The sequence below is a fragment of the Carica papaya genome, chromosome 3 (assembly GCF_054855325.1).
Source record: "Carica papaya isolate Zhongbai chromosome 3, ASM5485532v1, whole genome shotgun sequence".
NCBI lineage: Eukaryota > Viridiplantae > Streptophyta > Magnoliopsida > Brassicales > Caricaceae > Carica > Carica papaya.
The window spans coordinates 11500416-11507608 of NC_142311.1; positions in this window are offsets into that span (position 1 = coordinate 11500416).

Below are 7193 nucleotides of genomic sequence, written 5' to 3' on the forward strand. Positions count from 1 at the left end.
GCCTAGGGCTCAAGGAAGCACCAGGCCTGGGCATTAAGGAAGCATGAGGAATTGGACAAACACCAGGAATCGCAGAAGCATGAGGAACCGAGAAAACACCAGAAAAGGCGAAAGCACGAGGAACCGGGAAAACATCAAGAATCCCAGAAAAATGAGGAACTAGGAAAACACCAGGAATCGCAGAAACACAAGGAACCGGGGAGAAATCAGGAATTGCATAAACATGAGGAACTGGGGAAGCACCAGGAATCGCAGAAAGAATAGCTGCTAATGAAGCATCAGTGCTTAAACAAGCACCAGTTTTTGTGCTCCCTTTATCTGTGATTCAATGCCATTGTTGATTAAGGTCAGGTTACAATATATTGTTTATGATTTCTTTTATTTTTTTCTTTCACAAAATTTAGTCTTTTTCCAGTTTGTTTATCAAATAACTTATTTATTCGACAGTTTTTTATTACCAGATAATATTTTAGATTTTTAACATAGTGCTTGAAAGATATAGTGGTAATAGTAAAATGAAAGTAATAAGCATTAAGGGAAGCAAAAAACTATTACTTTTACATTTTGTGGGATAGTTATAATCCAGATCCTTCACTGAAAATTTTTCAGTTTTGTACTTCTGTAACATATATTGATAAATATTAGTTCAGTTACTTGAATTGATGTTAAAGTGAATTGATAGAAAATATGATGTAAATATACCTGCAAATGGCTCTTAACATGAGGAAGTTTAAGCCTGAAACATCCATCGTCTCCGTGACACCCTTTGGTGTTGCTTCTGCAAATAATTAGCAGGAAATAATTGATGCAATTATATATATGGAACGTAAAAAAGAAAGGAATATTTGAAGTAGAAATATGGATAGATGAAAATAGAAAGTAAGAATTTGATTGATAAGGAAAAACACTAACTAAAGGAATTAGTACTAAAAGATAGATCTTGACCAAGGCAAATAAAAAGATAAATTGAAAGCCAGATATTGAAAAGCAATTAGTACTAAAAGTCGCTCAACATAAGTTTCAATACCATGAAGATAGGGTTTGTAGCAAACACGCTGCCTAAGTTAGTCTATCTTTGAAATTTAGGCCACCTGCATGAAACAAAGATTGTAAGCCAATGAATGCTAAACGATAATTTACTTAGTTTAATTTTAGTTCAATCTAAGAGAATACGACAGACACAGTTAACAGGTGAAAAAAATGAAGTTACAAAAAGAAAATACTATATATAATTTTCCTAAGATCTTTCCATCCACAAATAATTGATTACAAGAGAACAAAAATTAGAAAGAGAAGAAATGCAAAAAAGGACACACGAAACAAATACAAAGCAACAAACTTGCCCTGTGTACCTGGCAGAGAATCAATGTTAGATTAACAATCAAATGATTGCTTATTAAAGTTCAAGAACAAAAATCAGAAAGAGAAAAAATCCGAAAAAGGACACACGAAACAAATACAAAGCAACAAACTTGCCCCGTGAACCTGGCAGAGAATCAATGTTAGGATTAACTTTAAATGACTAATTATCAAATAATTAAGATTAACTACCAAATGACTAATTGTCAAAGTTGAATCTACTACCAAGAAACAAGGTCTCATCCAGCATTGACTTTTAACTTTCCTTGATTTTTATTAATTAACCCCAATTTTGCACACAAAAAAAAAACCGGGAAACATAGCAGAAAATTAAAAATGATTTATTAATTGGAGACTCTTGCCAGCTTACCTTATGTTTGGATGATAGTAAAATATGATTCATTAATGTAGGGCATGGTAATGAGATAGCAACATCATGTTTGTTTGCTGATGGTATAGTTATCTTAAAATTTTTTATGGTATTCTAAAGGCAAAATTTGGATAACTTTTAAAACCACCGATTTAGGGGGTTTTTGACAGGCTAACATTTTTGTTCTATTTATACCCTCATTAAAATTTCATAATTCCTATTTTACTCTCGAAGAAATTCTTCTCAGCAGCCCAACCTACTTTTTTTCTTTTCTTCTCTTTTCTCTTCTTCTCAATCTATTTTTTTCGATTTTTTTAATTTATAATAATAAAATAAAAATTACAGTTTTAAATTAATTTTTTATACTAACTATAAAAAATAAATTTTTATCCTTCATAATAAATTTATTTTTTGATATTTTAAAAGAAAATTCATTAAAAATTATAGTTTAAATAATTTCTCAAATTAAATAATTTAATTATAATTTAAATAAATATATTTTTTTTCCCTTCAATATTACATACATTAAGAAATAAACAATTTGGTAATTTGATTTGATATACAATCATATCAATTGATCAACCTAAATAAAACAAATGCTATTATCATATATTAATATACTTTTTTTCAAATATGTCATAACCTATCAATTATCATCCTGCACACTTACCATACATTACCCTACATTAATGAACCATCACAAAAATTATTCAAGTAGAGTATTAAAGTTCTCATCATTTTCTGGTTTATATATCAGTAAGATTATGACTGAAAAAAATAGTGTTGCTAACCTAGATTGCCTAATTGAAAAAAAAAAATCGAGGAAAGGAAGTGCATGCCGAGAAAAAATTCATGTGTCAAACAGAAAAATGAGAATAAATTTTAGAAACTGAAAAGCAAAATAAAATAAAATAAAGCATGCGATAATGGATCTGAAAAGGAAAAAAAAAAGACAATATAATCAAAGGGCATGTGATACACACACACATATATATATTGAGGTTCTTCGTGAGATGAATTTACGAGGGGAGAGAAAAAGGAACAAAACCAATTTTAAGCATCAAATATTGTATCTGAATTAGAAATAGCGATTGTAATTGAAAGATCAAAAACCTAGGTTTGGTTTGAAAATGGAGATGTTTAATGTAACAGCCTCTGAAACTGAAGACAAAAAGGAAACAAGTAGAAGACAAAACGTATTTCTCAAACAACAATAAAGCTACTTTTTAAGTTCTCAGAAAGATTTAAAAAAAAAAAAAAAAAAAAAAAAAAGGAAAAAAATTAAAATTTAAAAATCAACTAGTAGGAGGATAAGACGGGCTACTCCCTGAAAGGTCCACCAAGTTGTTTGACCGCATCAAGAAAACGATCGTGCAGCTCTCCGGTCCACCTCAGCCGAGGATTGTTGATGGCCGAGACAGCCATGGGGCTGCCATCCTCCTCCACTTCCTTGTCTAATCCGATCTCTTCCTAATCCTCATCATCAATATCATTGATAAGAATAAAATCAAGGTAATCACTTTCGGTTTTACTGATTTGAGATGCAGGCGTCATGGTTTCTTGCAGAAAAAGCAATGTGTTTTGATCACCTTGATCTAGCTGGTCAAGATGACGACCATGACTAAGATTTCTATAATCACCCCAGCTAACCTCATCACGGCTCCCCTCAACAAGAATCCCTTTCCCTTTATCCTTCTTCTCTGCACGAATCATTTCAACATTTCGATTAGTACGCACCATTGTTTCTTCTACCTTATTATCAGACATGAACCCAGGAAATATGCACACACACAGATATAAAATATACACACAAACACACTCACAGAGAAACTCTGTGCAATGGGACCCAATATATGTAGATCCAAAGGAAGGAGGAAAGAAGGGTCACACCAGAAATATCGTGGGGGCGAGTTGTGAGACTAAAACATGGAGGAAGAGAGAAGAAGCCAAAAAAAAGACTCAACGGCTATTTTTTGTATGTATCTGAGAGGGTGGAGAGTGAGATATACTCACGCATCAGGACAAAAACGGAAATGAAACCGAGGAAACAAGCTGGTGCTGCTACTTCTATGGTTACCTGGAGACTGACTAACTCAACTCTGAATGTAGACTCAAGGGATCAATTAACCTTTCGTTTTCACTCAGATTTTGTATCTGGTACTAGGACTAAGTTTAAGCTGCACCCAGAATTGTTCTTGTTCTAAATGTATACACTATTATATATATATATATATGATATAATTTATAACTTCAGTTTCTTGATAGATATATTTGCCTCATTTTTAGTCGAAAGTAGAGCACGAGAAGTTCATTGTCCTCGTATATATTATTATTTTCAATAAATATATGTATATGTAAATATATATATGGGCAAGCATCAATGAGTCAATCATTAAATGGGGTAGAAGTGGAATTCAAATTGCCTACTTTCATCGGCATTTGGCAAGCGGAGGAAAAATTACGTGTTTCATCAGTTCGTATTTGCAGTGCGATGATGAAAAGTAATAATTAATTGGTGGGATTGTGGCGATTTGATAATTGAGGGATAATTAATATGAATTTAAAATTGATAAGATTTGATTATTTTAACTTTTTTTAACCTTTATTTATCTTGTAATTTTACAATTTAAAATTTAACATAATATTTTATATTTTTAATATCAATAATGTTTATAATTCTAGTATTAATAAACTTCTTATTAGATAAGTGAATGGACCAACTGATAATTTTACCATTAATTGACACCTTAACTGTTTTAATGGCCATATGAAGAATAACTATGTTTTGATGCTTATTGATTGTCATTGATTAGGACAGTGAAAATTATTGAATGTGAGTTCAACATTATCTTAATTCCTATAACAAATAATTATTACTGACTAGCAATTAGTTATATATGGATTTAGTTGAAAGAACTCTATGAAGAGAAAATGACTTATGGGAGATAGCATAATGGTAAAAGAATTTATTATGATTCATAATGGTAAAAGTTTTTAATTATTATATATCACATGAAATTTTAAATTTCATAATTTACTAATAATACAATTATACAAAGAAACATACTTATATGATTGTAGATTTAAATTACTTATTACTTATTAACAATTAGAGTTTGAGTTTTTAAATGGCAGTATAATATTTGAATTTAGAATGTTATAATAATAAAAGAGTACTAGCTAATTGGATAGTTTAAAATTAACCATAATTTATATATTTGACATACAATTAAATTTAATGTTACTTATATTTTTATTGCACAAACTTAATTTCTTTTCTCACATATTAAATAAAATTAACAAAAATAACTAAATTAATTGCACATTATTGATTTAGAATTAGATATTATTTTTATAAAAATTTCTTAGAGAGTTTAGAAGAAATGTGTTTGTTAGCAAAACTTTTCTGGCTTTTAAGAGAGATTTTTTTTTTCTTCTCCAGCAAGGAAGATACAGACGAAACTTTATATCCAAACTTTTATCCAAACTTTACCTCTTTTACCCTAAATATTATTTACCTATTTCCTACTCTATCATTTGTTTCTTACAGTACCCTTTAAACATCAACCTTATCTTCGAAATTGAGATCCAGCTTCTAAATATCTAGTGCAAAGACCTATTCAACCTCTCATATATATTTGGTTGTGATCATGTGACCTGACCTTAATCTATAATGGCACTGAATGACAGGTAAAGAAAGCATAAAAACTGGTGTTTGTGCATGCGCTAATGCTTTAGCAGTTGTTCTTTCTGCAACTCCTTATGTTTCTACCATTCCTAGTGTTTCCCCGATTCCTCATACTTCCTTGAGCCCCAAGCTTGGTCCTTCCTTGATCCCTAAGTCTGATGCTTCTCCAAGTCCTGTTGCTACTTTATCCCCGATAAATTTGTAAGATGAGGCACCATTCTCTTTTTGGAGATTTTCTTGATGAACAAAAATAATTAAAAACTCTAAGAGTATTTTTTTCTTTAGTATCGATCTAATAATTGTTACTTCCTGTATTCTATGCTTATTATTGTGGGCATATTAGAAAACCAAGAGCCAAAAGACCTTACAGACCCCGACAGAAGGCAAAGAAACAAGAAGGGGTTTGCGATACACACACACATATATGCAGCAAGTTCCTGTCCAGTGTCGGTTGTCTTGCAGATAATGACCTTTTTAATCGTAGTTTTGCACCTTATAACTCAGTTTATGCTGCAGTTGGAAACATAGAAACTCTAATGGAAAATTCAGCAAATACATGTCCGGTGCAGGTTGGCTTTGCAGGTAATCACCCTGTTAATCATAGTTTTGCACCTCAAAACTTAAGTTATGTTGCAGCTGGAAATATAGTGACTCTAATGAAAAATTCAGCAAGTGCGTATCCAGTGCCTATTGGCTTTGTAGATAATCACCTTAGTAATTATAGTTTTGCACCTCAAAATTTAGTTTATGTTGCAGCTGAAAACATAATGATTCCAATGAAAAATTCAACAAGTGCATGTCCGGTGCTGATTGGCTTTGTAGATAAGCATTCTGGTAATCGTAGTTTTGCACTTCATAACTCAGTATATACTGCAGATGGAAATATAATGACTCTAATGGAAAATTCAGAAAGTGTATGTCCGGTGCCAGTTGGCTTTGCAAATGACCACCCTTGTGATCGTAGTTTTGTACCACATAACTCAGTTTATGCTGTAGCTAGAAACATAGTGACTCCAATAAAAAATTCAACAAGTGCCCCATTGCTGGAATCTGAATATCTCCCTGCAGCAGCACTAGCAGCAGGTGAAGAACAAGAAGCAGAAACTGTAGAGAAGGACCCTTTGGATCTTTATCTGAATTGGGAGAACATAGAGATGATGAACCAGGTGCTTTCCTCGACGATTTGACCCCATCTGCATCTGGTGGGAACATCTGAATTGAAGAGGAAAATTTACCGAGTCCATAAAATATGAGTATTATAGAAGTTTAAAGAGCTTTAAGGTTACTCTAGTTATCTAAATAAGAGTCCTGGCCATATGTATCGGATTTCATTGGTTAAGGAGTTTCCTTATAATATTTACTTCTTATTAATGGTCTCAAATTCCTATTAAATTTATCATAAACTAAAAAATTTAGTATTAGGAAAAGATAATTTGAAAGAGTTATTGTAATATCCAGTCCTCAATATAAGGGTGTGTAAATAAGTAAATAAATTAAAGAATATCAATTTTATGATAAAATAAATTAAATTAAAACTTAGAGTCTAAATGAAAGAAATTTTAAAAATTAAGAGATTTTTATAAATTTTAAAGACTTAAATAAAAACGTGTGGGAAAAAGGGATCAAATGCATAATTAAATAAGAGTGGAAGGGGGCGAATAGAACTCAGGAAATGGACAGTCAAGATCGCACCGTCTGAGAGATCTGACGGCTTAAAATCACATCCAGTTGAACAGCCTAAATCTAATCTTGTAAGATCAGATGGCTAGGGAAACT